General features: G+C 38.9%; 1 long non-coding RNA gene and 1 pseudogene across 4 annotated transcripts in view; one reads left to right on the top strand and one right to left on the bottom strand.

The window, feature by feature from the left end:
• LOC101434481 (uncharacterized) overlaps positions 1–17134 on the bottom strand; it is a 78416-nt gene that overhangs the window by 47184 nt on the left and 14098 nt on the right. The window lies entirely within an intron of this gene.
• Positions 14417–15423, top strand: LOC131275027 (olfactory receptor 2H1-like; annotated as a pseudogene).

Raw genomic sequence — 17134 nt, 5'->3', positions numbered from 1 at the left:
ACATTTAGAGGGGAAAGAGGTTAAAATAGACTTTTTTTTTTTAAAGATTTATTTTATTTCTTTCTTTCCCCTCGCCCCCAAACCCCAGTTGTCTGTTCTCTGCTGTGTGTTCTTCTTTTTGCCCACACTGTTTTTGTCAGCCACACGGGAATCCAGGTTTCTTTTTGTTGCATCATCTTGCTGCGTCAAGTCTCCATGTGTGCGGCACCTTCCTGGGCAGGCTGAACCCTCCTTCATACTGGGTGGCTCTCCCCACGGGGTGCCCTCCCCGAAGTAACTCATTCAAATCTCAAAGCAATGAGGTGGGTATAATTATTATCTCTATATTTGCAACAAAGGAAAGTTGACTGAATTACTCAGGTTGTCATAGTGAGTGGAGGATTTGGACAATAACTCCAGAAGCCAGCATCTTTTCTTTTTTCCCCAACTAGTTGCCTTTATTTCCTTGAAATTGCTTTTTTAATTAGAGAAGATGTGGGTTTATAGAACAATTGTACATAAAATACAGGATTCCCATGCACTGCCTCATCATCAACACCTTGCATTGGTGTGGAATATTTGTTATAGTTGATGATAGCACTTGTGAAAAGTAATTATATTCAACCTGCAGAATTCTTTCATATTTCTTGAAGGGCAGGTTTCTTATTGGCATATTCTCTTAGTTTCTGTTTATCTGTGAATATTTTAACTCTCCATCATTTTTTAAGGCCAGTTTTGCTTGATAGAGAATTCCTTTTTGGAAGGGTTTTTCTTTTAGTACCTTGACTATGTCATACCATTGCCTTCTTGCCTCCATGATTTCAGATGAGAAATCAGCACTTAATCTTATGGAGCCTCCCTTGTACCTGATGGTTCTCTCCTCTCTTGCTGCCTTCAGTATTTTCTCTTTGTTTTGAGCATTGGATAATTAGATGACTATATGTCTTGGACTAGGCCTGTTGGGATTTATACTGTTTGGGTATGCTGCATTGCCAGAACATGTACATACATCACCCTCAATAGGGTTGGGAAGTTTTCAGCCATTATTTCCTCCAGCACACCTTCTGTCTCCATTCCCTTCTCTTCTCCTTCTGGGATGCCTATAATATATATGTTTGTGTGTTTTCTGTTGTCATTGAAATCCCTAAATTCCTGCTGGATTTTTACTATCTTTCTATCTGTCTGTTCCACTGTCAGTTTAATTTCAACTGTACTGTCTTTCACATTGCTAGTTCTTTCCTCTGCCTTTTCAAATCTGCTGTTATTTGCTGAGAGTGTATTTTTGATTTTTTGAATTATGCCATTTATCACCATTATATCCATTATCTTTTTATATATGTTTACAATTTCTTCAGTATGTTCTCCCAGTGTTTTCTTAATATCCTTAATCTCTTCCTTCACTTCATTAAGTTGGTCCATGATATTTGTTTGGACATCTTTGATTAGTCATTCAATGTTCTGATTCTCTTCCTGGCTTTCTGTTTGTTCATTGGACTAGGCCATGTCATCCTGTTTCTTGGTACGGTTTGTAATTTTTTTGTTGCTGTCTGGATATCTTTTTACCTTAGTGGGTTTATTCAGTTGATTAGCTTTTCCCTCTAGTCTTGGGTTTTGTTTTTTGTGTTTTTTTTAGTTGCTGTTTTTGTATGTGTGTTAAGTTTTCTCTTTGACACTTTGTTCCTTTTATTCTATTTCCTTGTTGTCGTCTAAGTTCCCTTGAAGGAAAAAGATTAGGGCCAGAGAAAACAAAAGAGGTAAGAAAAGAAAAAGGAAAATAATAATTATGATACTAAAGGTTAGCAGAGGATCTGCAGAAAACCTAGGAAATAGGATATTTCACACATGTAAGCCGTGTAGAGCCACAGGAATAAAAAGTGGAGGTACCTACAATGAGGTGGAGCACCAACAATGGAATGGGAAACTGAATAAGGAGACATATATAAGATGAATTAAAAGACAAGAGTGAGGAGAGAGGGAAAGAGAAAAGAAAGGACACAAAGACAAAGGGTTAATAAAAGATAGAAAACAGAATGAAAGAGTTAGAAATAAAAACCTAAAAAAATTGGGTGCTAGGGAGAAAGAGGTGCAATATAAGAGAAACAACAGAAAGTGGAAGATAGAAAGATGTAGGAAGGAAAAGAGATAGCATCGGTAGCCAAAATCAGTATACACAGAAAAGAGAAAATTGAGGAACAGGAAACACAGCAAACAAGAAACAAGCCAGCAGCACTTAACTAAAAGAAAAAAGAAAAGAAAAGAAATAGAAAAATAAAAATAAAGGGGGGGTGGGATAAAGAGGAAAGAAAGACAAGAAAACAGAAGACAAATCCACGAGCAAGCAGACTACCAAACACTAAGAAAAATGGCCTTCCCTCTTTAGCTCCAGTGGAACTTCTCAAGCTGCCAGTGTTTATCAATCAGTTACCTGCAGCCTTCCTGCAGTAGGTTTTAAAGTGGGCTTTGGTGAGTAAACTAAGTTAAATTATAAAAGAAAAGTAAAATTTTGTGGTAATATAAGAGATCGAAGAGAAGCTAAACAAGAATAAAGTCTATGTTTTCCCTGTCCTTAAGTATCAGCTAAATTTTTAATATCCTGGTGGGTCACTACTCTAACAGGAGCTGGGACTCAAACAAGGGACCTTCTATATTCAAGGAAGAAACTCCTTCACTGAGTTAAACTTTCTCTTTGGGTCAGTTAGCTTTTCAGAAAGCTATCAAATCACTTTCCCTCAGGCAATTGGATAAATTCCCCACTGATTAGGAATCTGTCCTTCCCCCTTTCTATTCTTCATACTTTATCTCCCAGGGCAGCTGGGCACAATAGCCTGTGCAAGAGTTCCCTTTTGAAAATCAAATGAGACCCTGGTGGCTTAAATCACCACAGGAAAAAAATGACTCTCAGTCCTCTTCGAGAGCATCCACTCCTCAAGGGACCCTAAATATGCTCTTGGAAACTTATTAAGTGATTCCTACTGATCCTGTCCCTTAGGAGAGTTGAAATGTTGATATTGTTCACCACCTGACTAGTTAATTGCCTGGATCTGCCTTCTCCCAGCCAATTTTCCCTATCCCAGGGTGGTTAGGAAATCAAACTACCTCAGCAAATTCACCTCCCCTCTTTTCCTGGTGTCTCCTTGAGTCAACTGGGAAACTCCTCAAAACTCAAAAAAGTGGGTCCAAGCAATCACACCTGCCCAGGCAAAACCCCTCTCCACCCTTCACCAGAATCCCCCTACTCTAGAAGTATGCCTCCTCTGGCTGAGTGACTGGAAAGAGCCAGGGCTTGCCACAGCCTCCTGCCCTGAGGGTGGGGCTCAGCCATCCTGCAGCTCCAGCCTCAAGCTCCAGAAATTCAGTTTTTTCTTGAGCAATCAATCTTTTTGTTGTGTTCCCTCCAGATTGATACCCTGAAGCCTCCTGCTTTGTGGGTTCCCAAAACAGCTCACTCAGGCAGAATTTTGCTCCCACTCAGCCATTTTTTGTGAGAGAAATGATGAGTGTGTACTTAATCTGATGCCATCTTGCCCCTACACTAGAAAAATAAACAAAACCAAAATCTGGTTCTTCAAGAAGATTAATAAAATTGATAAACCCTTAGCTAGAGAAACAAAAAATACTTACTAATCATATTCAACAACATATCAAACAAATTATAAACCATGAGCAAGTGAGTGTCATCACTGGACGGTCCATGAAACCGGGGGCAGGAATGCGGGAAGGAGCGTAGGAAATGAAGATTAGTTTTCACATAAGGGAAGAAAATATTGATTAATATAACCTGGCAGCCTACTGCTTCAGTCTCCTACTCTGGGTTAAACAGCAACAAAGGAAACCAGCTTAAGCCAGTCCTATAGGCAGTAAAAAAATGCCCAAGAAAGAGCTAAGTCAATACCAGTTCAGCACTAATTTCCATTCCTTATTTGACAAAGGGGAGCAGGTAAAAACTAAAATGGTTGGAATGTGATGGGGGAAGCGATTAATCACAAACTTTTGTGCCGGAAAGTTAGATCTTCTCAGATAGGCTGTAACTTCTGAAGTATCCAATCTATGGAGAAACAGAGGAAGGGCTTGCGTGCTAGGGTTAGGGGTATAAATTGTGCCATTTTTCTTTGTTCAGGGCACCAGCCACGTGTTCTGTTTGCGCGCCCCTTCTTGCAAGATTGAGAATAAATTCTTTTCTTCTCCACAATCGGGTGAGCCTTATTTTCTTCCAGAAGAAAATTTCTTTCTAACAGGAGCAGGTGAACACTGGAGATTGGAGGGTACATTGTTGGAACTATAAGGTTGAGAAAACTCTTTTGGCAATATGACAAGGAAGGGTTACTGATTTAAGGTGTTAGATGGGTGGGCATTTGGGGCAGGGTGCACCTGGGGCAGTCTTCTAGAGATGTGTGAGTGATTGTTTTGTCATAGTATATTGTATCAGTTGGGGGAGACCCACATAATGAGCAGGAAGGAGCTGGACTCTGATATTGGAGTGCCCCAGTATGCTCTCAAGCAGAGGGGAGGGTGTCTCTTGAGAGAATGGGTGATTCCTTATATGGGAGGACACACTTGTGTGTGAAGACCTCGGTGTTCTTGCAAGTAACTATGAATCCTGTCCTTCAAGGAGTGAAGCCTGGTCATTACTGTGAGACCCAAGGGGAAGGGGAGGGAAAGATAGAATATATGGATGAGGAGGTAGGTAGGGGACAATGGAAGTGTTCTGCATGATCTTGCAATGATGGATACAGGCTGTGTTAAATTTCATGAAAAATTTATAAAAGTGTATAGTCTAAAATGTAAACCATGATGTAAACCATTAACCATGGTTAACAGCTATGTTTCACTATTTGAACATCAGTTGTAACAAATGTACCATCTACATACAAATACATATTAATATGGGAAGGGGGATAAAGGAGAAGATGTTGAGTATCAAGTCCTCTGTATTCTGTATTTGACTTTACTGTGACCTAAAACTTCTTTGAAAACAAAATTTAAAAATGTAAGACACTGGGGAATAAATGGAAGAAAATTTTCACTGTACATACAGGACAACAGATATTACAATGATGAAAAGCAAAATGTGAAAAAAAATTTAATATTTTTCATTATTTTTTATATCCCAATTTTTAAAATTTTAGTTTTAGTTTTAAAAAAATTAGATATTTTATTTCTAAAATTTAAGTCTATCATTATTATTTCATTTTCTTTTTAATTATATTTGGCTATTTTATTGGCTTCATTTATGAAGAAGCTTTGGATTACAAAAGGGTTACAACTGAGGCAGGGAAGGATCATTGGTGTGTGGATTCAGTGATGGGGGATACATAGGAGAAAGTTCACCTGGGCATATATGTAAGGTATATAAATGTGTTCAGATGTTCATGAGGCATTGTCACAGTGGGTGGAGATACACACAATACCTGAAAGAATATTGAATTCCCATCCTGGGGAGCTCCACCACATTCTCTAATGGAAGAGCAACAATCCCCAAGTACAGGGGCAATGACTAGCAAAGGAGAGTGGTCCATTGATGGTGAATATGCTTATGAGCCTTTGCCTTTGAAGTTGAAACTTAGCCTAGTGCAATAGGATGCTTAAGAGTTACCTCTAGAGAGCCTCCTGATTACTCAAATGTGGCCTCTCTCTAACCCAAACTCAACATATAAATGCATTACCTTCTCACCAGTGTGGAACATGACTCTGGGAATAAGCCTCATTAGAAATGAGGGATTACTACCAACTAGCAGTGCAACTGGAAAAAGACCTCAAATAAAAGGGGGAAAAGATAAATACAAATGAGTTTATATGGCTAAGAGATTTCAAACTGAGTCAGGAGGTCATCACAATCCCAGATTCCTCAGGACTGGGGAATGATCTATGGGCTAAAGTAAACTTACTAGTATTCTATTATAGACTTATCGTGATTCTACCAGTGGAATAAATTATGTCATTGATGTCATTTAATGGGAAAAACAAGTGTAATACGGGACCATTTTTGGGACTTCAGAATCATCCTGAATGACACTGTAATTACAGATACAGACCATTATATATCTTGCCATAACCTACAGAATTGTCTGGGAGAGAGTGAAAACTATAATCTACGCTTAGTGGCAATGCTCTGAAAGGAGTTCATCAATTGCAATGAATGTACCACACTAATGAAGGATGTTATTAATGTGGGAAAATGTGGGAGGTTTGGGGAGTGGGACACATGGGAATCCCCTATATATATATATATATATATATATATATATTTTTTTATGTAACATTTTTATGTAATCTAAGTGTCTTTTAATACACATATATTATGCAGCCAGGTGGAAGACAGTTTGGTGATTCCTCAGAAAGTTTAGAGAATTACCATACATCCTATCTATCCCACTTCTAGGTATATACCCAAATAACTGAAAGTATTGACACAATCAGATATTTTCACACCAAATTTCAAAGCAGTATTATTCACTGTTGCCAAAAGTTGGAAGTAACCCAAGTGTCCCTCAAGCAACGAATGGATAAACAAAATGTGGTGCATACAAGAATGGAATATTATTCAGCTTTAAAAACATATGAAGCTCTAATATATGAAACAAGAAGGAAGCTCAAAGATAACATGTCAAGTAAAAGAAGCCAGGCACAAAAGGGTAAATATTGAATGCATTCACTTATCTAAAATAATTCAAGTAAGCAAATTCATGTCAGAACCTAAGACAGATTACCAAGGACTGGACTGTGGATAGTTTCAGGGAGTTCATGCTTAAATTGTACACAGTTACTATTTTGATTGGTGGGAAAGTTTTGGTAACGGACAATGGTGATGGTAGCACAACATTGTTAACATAATTAACACTGAAATATATATTGTGATTAAAAGGTGAAATTTTAGGTTGTATAAATATTACAAGAATAAAAATGTTTATAAAGTAATAAGACTTTACAATGCAATCATGAATACTTATTTAAATTATGGACTATAATTATTAGTACAATTATAACAACATCCCTTCATCAAATTGTAACAACTGTACCACACAAATTCAAGGTATTAAATGATAGGGGAATATACAAACTCTGTATGTTCCTCAAAATTTTTCTGTACAACTACAAAAAAGAATTAATGTGAAACACTAAGAAACACATGTCCAACAGACAGGTCCCTTTACAAAAATGCATGTGCAACACTGAGAAATGGAGGCATGGACACAGGAAGTCATTTTATAATATGAAGTTCTGAGATTCATGGAATACCATTATCTCTGCAAGAGGTGCAATTTAATAATATATTTTTAATCAGTAAAGCTCTAGGTATGTTTCCAGTTTCCTTTCATTTTAGCATTTGGATCCCTTGGATTTGGAATATTATGTCTTACAAGTTTTCTTAACCCTTATTAATTCTTAGCATTGAGTAGTCCCTTAAAATATGATCAGTGAATCAAATGATAAATCCTGCATTACAAACAACTGAGTTTACCTGAAATGTGGCACTCCAAAACTGCTGCTATTAACATTAACCCATGATCCCCATAGCAGTTTGATATGGTTATAAATTCCAACAATAGACATTGGATTATGTTTGTAATCTGATCTGTACCACAGCATGATTAAGTAATGACTAGGGCTTTGATTGGGCTACATCATTGGGCCACTCTTGGTGGGTGGGGACTCACAGATAAAAGAAATTTCAAGCACACAGGTTTGTTAGCAATATCAGGGGCCCATCATTGGACAATCCTTCTTCATTGGTCTTTGCTCTTGCACTTGGGGGATTGTTGCTGTTCCATTGGGGAATGTGACAGAGCTCCCCAGGATGGGAACTCAGCACTCCCTCAGTTGTCATGTGTAATTCTGCCCATTATGACGATACCCAATGAACATCTGAACATATCTAGGTACCCTATATGCATGCCCTGGAGAACTCCCTCCCACCCATGCATCCCCATCGATGGCAGCCCCCACCAAGCTCCTCCCATGCCATAGTTGAACCCCTCTGTGATTCACATATTTTCAAAAATGAAGCCTAATATATTGACAAACTCAAATAGTAGTAAAATGGAATAGTATTGACAGGTTTAAGATTAGAAATAGAATACATAATAATTTAGAAAACTTAAAATAAATTTAAAAATAAATTAGAGTATTAAAAATGAAAAATATCATAAAACTTTGCTTTTGATGTTTTGCCTCTCATCATAGTAATAGGTGTTGCCCTGCATGTACAGTGGCAAGGCAATCTCCCCAATTCCTTCCTTAGTGTCTACACTTTTTTTAAATTTTGTCTTCTAAAAAATTTTGGTTCACAGTAAAGTCATATATACAAAATAGGGTTCTATATATACTCAACATCAAACCCTTTTCCCACTTCCCCAGCAATGATTTTACATGTGGATGTTATATTTGCTACAGCTGAAGTACAGATATTGAAACATAGCTATCAACCATGGTTCCATTATGGCTTGCATTATGGTTTATATTTTATACTATTCACTTTTATAAGTTTTTGGTGAAATTTAACATGGCTTATATCCATCAATGCAAGACCTTGTGAAACACTTCCATATTCCCCCAGTTACCTCCACTTCCATCTATTCTGTTCCTCTCTCTCCCTCCCCTCAAGGCCCACAGTGACAACCAAGCTTCACTGCTTGAAACACAAGATTCATAGACACTTAGAACAATGCTGAGGGCTTGACATTCTCATCTGTCCTCCCTCATTGGGAGCCACCCATGCTTTCTAGAGACACCCTCTCCTCTGTTTGGGGGTATAACACTTTCCCACTTACTGTATGTGTCTCCTCCCACAGATATAAAACAATATGACAAGATGAGCACTCACACACTCCCTAGAAGTCTGGCCCAGGTGAAACCTGTGCAAGATGCCTACTGGCAAACAACTTCAACACGTAACCCTTCCTTATTATAGTTTCAACAGTGTTTTCTCAACACTATAGTTTAGACCACCTACCTGACAATCCCCCATGTTCACTGGCTTGATGTTAGAGTTTCATGTTGGAGTTTGATGTTGAAACCTTAAGCTGGAGCTCCAAGATGTAAGCTCACAGAGGAAAGAGAACCCTGAGCACAGGAAGAAGCAAGCCCTGGGAAGAAAGGAACGCTGAACCCAGAGAGAAGCAAGACCCTGGAAGAGAGGAACGCAGGAAGCCTGAACCCTCACAGACATTGGCTGCCATCTTGCTCCAACACGTGGAACTACTTTGGTAAAGAAGGTGACTTATGCTTAATGGCCTGGTATCTATAAGTTCCTACCTCAAATAAATACTCTTTATAATGGCCAGCAGATTTCTGGTGCATGAGCACCCCTTTGGCTGACCAATATGGAAGTTGGTATCAAGGAGTGGAGAAGTGCTTTTGCAATTACTGAAATGCTGGAATGGTTTTATAAATGGGTATGGGGTTTTTTTGGAGGAATTGTAAAATGCTTGGAAGAAAAGACTTACAATGCTTTGAAGAGACTGTTTATAGTAATATGGATGCTAAAGAGACTTTTTAGGATGCCTTAAAAGTAAATGATGAAACTATTATTGGAAATTGGAGGAAAGGTGATCCAAGTTTTAAAGTTGTAGAGAACTTAGCAAGATTAACTGCTGGTGTGAAACAATTCTTATAACTATCTCAAATATTTACAGGTATATCCTTTCAGTTGTGTTTTTTTAGAGGACGCTAATACATAGTGCTCTGCTGTTTTTTTTAAGGAGCTTTCAGAGATTGAACCCAGGTCCTCATGAAGTAGGTGCTTAACCATTGAATGAACTACACCCACTCACCCCACTTCTGCTTTTAAGCAGGTGTTCAGACACTTCATAATGGCTCTTGTACAGGTCTATTTTTTCCATTAGGTTTCATTCATTTGATATATTTTCATTTGGTTTGTATCATCTGATTTTTCATGTTTTTATACAAATGGGTTCCTTTTTAGCTCTAGGACTACATTATTCTGTAAACTCTGGTCATTCCACACAATGTTCTTGAAACTATGTTCATTATCTGTGATACATCTTTTCCATAATAGCACATCTTCAATTACATTGTGTTTATTTCTATGTGACAGATCTTTTAAGTACTGTTATTTTCACAGCTCTTGTGACCTTCTAAGCCAAATTCCAGCCACTCACATCTATCTACCCAACACTGTTTAATAAAAATCTTTGAGGGTGCAAGGATTTGTGGAGCCTTTTTGCCATCATTTATGTTTTAAACATATTCTTGTTTTTCCCAGAGTGCTTCTGGGTAAACATATATTTGTATGCTTCCCATATAGAGTTTCTTGGTAATGACAGATCTGGTGCTAAAAGTTTTCCTTCGATTGGGCAGAACAGATAGAGGGTGAGCAGTGCAACTACAGATCCTAAGAATTGCTTGCTTCTCTTTCCTCAGAGCTTACTTCCCGAGGCTCCAGCTTAAGGCTTTAGCATCGAACTCCAACATCAACACTCCAACATCAAAAATCCCTAACTCAGCCCTTTGCCATGTCTTTTATCTGTGAGTCCCCACCCACCAAGGGGTGGGAACTTAACACCCTAATGATGTGGCCCAATCAAAGCCATAATCATAACTTAATCACACCCAGGTACAGACCAGATTACAAACATAATCCAATATCTATTTTTGGAATTCATAATCAAATCAAACTGCTACACTCCACCATCAGAATTCCAAAAAGATATTACAATATTAAAAAAGACCTTAAATCTGTAGCAATCAAGTAGAAAATCATATCACAATGAATTTAAAGAAATACAGTTTGTCTTGGGCAAAGTTCTGTCTCCTATAGTCCTCTGAAATTTACAAAACAATTTATCTGGTTTCCAATACACAAATGGGTAGACAAAGGATAAATATTTGCATTACACTAAGGAGAATTTGGGAGGGAAACATGAGTCTCCGGTCCTCTACAGTTCAGTAAACCTGCAGGACATCCTTCATTTGATTTCAGTCTGAGAGTCATTCTTAAGATGATGTTTTCTTCTCCTTAGTGCCTAAGGGGAACTCACCCATTTCACATGCTTGCCCAAAGGCTATTTTCTTGGTTCCACCCTCATCTAGGATCTGGGTGGGAATGGGCAAGTACAAATTCCAAAGGTCGTCATGCACACTGGGAACTCAAATGAATTCCCCAGGAGTAGCTGGCTGACTACATAGATAGAGATGATTATTCTCTCTTCTGCATGCTCAAAATATCACTTCTACTTTCAAAACCTTCAACTGATTGGAGGAAACATCTATCATTGTTGAAGGCAATCTCCTCAGTTGATTGTAGATATAAGCAACCATAGATGCATTCAACTTATTGATGATCTAAGTCCCTGAAATGTCCTCACAGAAATATTAACATCAGCATCCTTGACTAAACAACTGGATGCCTTGGCCAAGTTGACACAAGAACTTTACCATCACAGGCTAGGACCAAATCTCATGAAACCATCCCAATATTGCCTGCTATTATCAAAATTAGAGGAAATTTATTCATATCATTGCAATTGAAAAACAAAAACATGGAACAACCATGAAACATAGATCATTTGGGTCAAGGAAAATATTACTAAGAAGTCAGGGAATATGGAAAAGGGTGGTAGAAGCTCACCGCAATTAAAATTAACCTGCTTTGCCATTTCCCTACAAGGGAATGACCCAGAGCTCCCTCTTTCTTCCCTGCTTTTACAGGATATACTGCTGAACTAATGCTTCCAAGATTGATCTTCCATCTCAAAAAATGAAACTCCTATAAGAATTACTCACAGACTGAAGGGTGGTGAGAAAATGAATAAAACATGAATCACTTCTTGAAGGATAATATTGTTACAGAAAAGCATCATGATAGACTAAGGATTTGGGAGAATAACCTGGAATCCAGCTATATCCACTGAAAATTCAAGAGGTGCTCACAAATACTGAGTGATAATCTAAATCCGTATGGGTTTTAATAGTCATTGTTACTACTGATAAGTAAGTGTACAAGTATACTACTATCATGTCTGTTTTACAGAAAGGAAATTGACATTCAGAGATGGGATGGCAATATCTTAGTAAAGTTGCAAATAACTGAATATTTAATGACTGCTCTACCTGTGCAAGTCATTTTGGGAGATGCTGAAATGAATAAAGGAATATGCTTGCCCTAAGTAACTGAAACTCTCATGTAAATGTATTGCATGCCTTTTACTCAAAGTGATGAAGACCAGCGTGTGTATTTCCACTACTCAAAGTTAGGGTTCTCGGTGTTTTTAGAAGCCTAAAAAATCAGTACATGCAGATAATGAGCACAACAAGTTTTATTGACTGAAGTTTTCAGTATGAGGATTTGCCACAGTATATCATCATATACAATAGACATTAGTAAGAGATTAACACATGGGAATGAAAATAGGATCAAGTATGTAAGTGAGTGATTAAAACACTGAAAAGATAGGGTGCTTTTATTTTTAAAATTATTTAGTATTAATAATAACATAACTATAGAAGGTATGCTTGAGTGATAGAAACAAATACACATTTTTGTCAATCCAAGTATTTAAATGTAGTTGGAGAGAAATACTTAAATATATTAAAGCATTAGGTAGCCGCCCAAGATAGCATTTTCTAAATTCCAAGTAACTGATGTAAAACTAATTTCTGTAGGAGTTCAGAAGAGGCAGACACCTTGATGACATAGTGATCACATGCAGTGCTGAAGCAACTGAAGGGATTGGAGTTGATGGGAAGAACCATCATTCCAGTGGAGCACTCACATGTGAACACGTTAGGAGTGATGTCAACAGACCATGTGGCCGGTCGATGAGCCAAAAATTGGGGAGGAACCAAGGATCACAGATTTGATTGGAAGGAAATTGGGAGTACTACAGATGATTGTTCAACTAATTATTTTAAATTTGCCTCATAGAAGAGAGCCCACAAAAGAAGGACCTGAAATGCAAGAGGAATAACAAAATGGATCTCTGTTGGAGCAGATGTATATGAAGTCCAGCATAATAATAGAAACTAAACAGGGATGCATTGTGAGTAAGTGAGCAGTGGAAAGGAAGATGTCAGGGAGCACTACCAACAGCAGAAAGGAAAATTTGGGGATGACCTTAGAGAATATGTTCATCTGGGAGTGGAGAGGAGGCTGGTCTCAGCTTCTGTACTTCCCTTATGACATGACCATATTCCATAATGTCCAAAATGTCCTAATTGTTCAATACAGACATACTTCTTGCCTGACGTAATGGGACAAGTCACACAAAGTCTATGTGAGACTTTTCCCTTATGTTATGTTTGCTTTACTCTTCTTTTTCATAAAGGTACTTTAGTTAATGATGACTGTACCCAGCTTCGTTATTTTTCTCCACCACATGTAACTGCTACTTCCTGTAGTTGGGGCCTGAACTAGTGTTTTACAAGCTCTCTCTAAACAGGACTGAGCAGAAAGATGGGGTATGAAAGAGAAGTATAGGGACCAACTTCCTGAGAAACCTACAGCCAGTACCTCATGTTAAGGTGGAGGAGAGTAAAGGTTAAGAGCTCACCCCCTTGGACAGCCAAGTGCTGTTTACAGAGGAAGAATTTCTAATACACGGAGTAGTATGCTGCAATCTGTTCTTAGGCCTAATCACACAAGCATGATCATCAGTAGTAACAGCACTCTATACCTTCAGACACTCTCACATGAAGTAAGAGTCCACCAAATGAAGTACCAAAGCTCAGAGAGATAAATGTATAGATTGAAAATATCACTGAGGTCATTTTAATCTTCACCAGCATAAAAAGTTTGAGATACATAGACATATATTACTAAGAAAACACAAACAACTCCATAGAGTGAGGACAAAATGATACAAGCATATTTAGTAAATTAATATCTTCTAGATGAGAGATCAACTAGCCTGGGCTTTTTCAGTTGTGGAAAGACAACAACTAAATGGCTGCTTCCCACTAATAATAAATAGAATACTACTAAAATGTATAGTGACTTAAAGTATGTAATCAATTCATGAAATCATGTCGGCTCAGTGGAAATTTCACTCAGTGAACCATTACATGGACAATGCTACTCATTAGGAAAGAAGTGGACATGGCTTAATTTCAGTCCAGAATATATTCTCTTTTTATGGAGATAGAAAATGGAAAGGTTAACCTAAAGTAACTTAAGCAGAAGGAAACAGATAGCCTAGATTCTAAAGGAAAAAGAAGACTCAATTAATGCCTTTGTCAAAAGAATAGCTACAGTTTAGAATATTCACCAAGCAATGTGCTAGAATATTATAGCACTCTGCTTGAATAATCCATATATAAAGAAATTAACAAGTGAAAGTGTTCAAAAAGGAATAAAGTAGAAAGAATGTCAATAAAAATTTAGAGAAAATATGATGATGGATAGGCAGTTTTACTAAAAAAAGCTCTCTTTCTACTCCCTGATTTTTTGATCTTCCTAATTCCAAAGAGGTACTGGAAGGACATGGCTAATGACACCATCCCAGAAGGCTTCATCCTTCTGGGCTTCTCTGATAACCCCAGACTGGAAATGGCCCTCTTTGTGGTGGTGTCCATCTTTTACACTGTTACTCTCATGGGCAACATCACCATCATACTCCTGTCCCTCATAGACTCCCATCTACACACCCCCATGTACCTCTTCCTCACACAACTCTCCCTCCTGGATCTCTGCTTTACCACCAGTTGCATTCCCCAGATGCTGATTAACCTTTAGGGCCCAGACAAGACAATCAACTACCTGGGGTGCACAGCTCAACTCTACATCTTTCTAGGACTGGGTGCTGCAGAGGGTGTCCTGCTGCTAGTCATGGCTTTCAACAGCTATGTGGCAGTGTGCAGACCTCTGCATTATGCAGTCATTATGCACCCACAGCTGTGTCAGAAGTTGGTGGCCCTGGACTGGATGAGTGCGGTCTTTGGCACCTTGGTGCAGTGCCCCACCACAATGAAGCTGCCCTTCTGCCAGCACCACCGGGTGGACGATTTTATCTGTGAAGTCCCTGCACTGATCCGCCTGTCCTGTGGAGACACGCTTGTCAATGAACTCCAGATCTCAGTGATTGGGTCCATTTTCCTGATGGTGCCCTTGGTGCTCATTCTTGTCTCTTATGGTCGCATTGCTAAGGCAGTGCTGGCCATCCAGTCCAAGGAGGGGAGGAGCAAGGCCTTCCGGACCTGCTCCTCTCACCTGGGGGTTGTCTTCCTCTTCTACTGCACTGTCACAGCAGTCTACATTCAGCTTCAGAGCCAATTTTCTGAGAAGGGAGGGAAATTTTTGACTCTTTTCTATACTGCTGTGACCCCCACTCTCAACCCTCTTATCTACATCTTGAGGAACAAGGACATAAAGTGTGCTCTCAAAAGACTATTTGGGAGAAACAGAAAGGCCAACGAGGAATGAAGAACTCAGACTCAAGAGTGAAAACAGATTTTGTCATGTTCAGTTATTCGCAACATTAAACTTGTGAAAATGCATATGGATGACTCTCACAATTGACACTAATACAAAAGGTCAAGGAGGCGGGGCAAGATGGCATTTGAGTGAGTGCACCTCATAATTTCTCCCGCAAAGAAGTGGCTGAGTAGGATTGGAGTCCTGCCGGACAGTGCTGTTTCATGGGCTTGCAGAGCAGGAGGTGTCTGGATGTCATTTGGTGAGACAGTGACAGAAGAGATTCTTGTGAGAGGTGGAATTTTGGGTTTCTGACATGGAGGTCAGAGGTTGTGGGCAGGACCCCTCCCCCTAGGGCTGGCAGCCCGGCCTTGTCGATCCCTGAAAACTTTGTTGTGCTGCGGTGTTTCCAAACCCCGTGTTCACTGGATGTGTGATTCCCAGGTCTGTATCCCCTAAACCCTGGTAGCTCCAGAGAATCACATTCCTTGAGTCTGCAATATCAGAGACTTCCTATTCCCAAATCCACCATGCCCTGAGGTCCATCTGAGGTCCATGATTACCCTAACCCTCTGCATTTTTTGTTTTTTGGTTGTTTTTTTTTTTCTCCTTGAACTTGGAGGAGTGTACCAGCTGACTTGGGGAGAGTCTGGGAAGAAAGGAGAGGCGAATCTGCTGAGAAAGCCCAATTTACCTAAACGTCCTGGGATAGAAAACATGGTCTGGGAGAAGGTTGAGTCAGAAAATCAATTAGACCTCCCCTAGCACACCTAAGGGGGGAGGGACTATAGGACGTGCTATCCAAGCTTCAAATAGCATATTTGGGTTTTCTGGTGAGGTGTAGGTGCTCTCATGCTGGAAATAAAGGGTCATTGTCTTCTGTGTTGAGTTGGTTCAACAAGGAACCACTTGAATCTCCTACTGGACCCCTCATGCAGCTTTCCTGCTGCCCTGGGAGAGGAGTGAGGAAGGGAGAAAGGGGGAATGTCAGATCCCTAAGTGTTTTTATGTAACTGCAAAGAGGATTCCTAGCTTGAAACTTTGGTACTTTTTTTTTTTTTTGGTCATGGTTGCTACTGTTGCATGGTCTCCTGGTCTTTTCTCCCGTTTCATCCCACAAGGTCCTTCTTCATTTATTTAGTTTTTTTCTTTTTTTCTTTTTCTTGCTTGTTCCTCCCCCCCCCCCCCTTTGCTTTGCCCCCTTTTTTCTCATTTTTCTCTCTATTTATTCTTTTTTATTTTATTTTCTTTATATAATAGATGCTGCAGGGAGTGCTTCACATTTACTGTTTTCTCATCCTCCATTTCCTCTTTTCTGTGTGTATTGATTTTGGCCACCTACACTATCCCTTTTCCTCTACATCTTTCTATCCTCCATCATCTACTGTTTCTCTTACATTCTGCTTCCCTTTCTTTGGCCCCCAAATTGTCTGACTTTTTATTTCTAATACCTTTGTTCTGTTTTCTGTCTTTTATTCAGTCTTGATATTATTGTCTTTCTTTTCTCTTTCCCTCTCTCATGAAAACACTGGCCTTTTAATTCATACTATATTCCTCCCCATATTCAGTTGACTGTCTCATTATAGGTACTCTACTTACTGCTATAACTCTACACAACTTACATGAATCTAATACCCAGTCTCCTAGATCTCACACTGTTGCTCTGTTAATATTTATTACCAATACTACTTCATACATTTTCTTTTCTTACTCATTTTGTTTTCCCTGGCCCTAATATTTTCCTTCAAAGTGTACTTAGCCAGTTACAAGAAAATAGAGTAAGAAGAA

This window comes from Dasypus novemcinctus, chromosome 2 (assembly GCF_030445035.2).
Source record: "Dasypus novemcinctus isolate mDasNov1 chromosome 2, mDasNov1.1.hap2, whole genome shotgun sequence".
NCBI lineage: Eukaryota > Metazoa > Chordata > Mammalia > Cingulata > Dasypodidae > Dasypus > Dasypus novemcinctus.
This window is presented reverse-complemented; position numbering and strand designations above follow the sequence as displayed.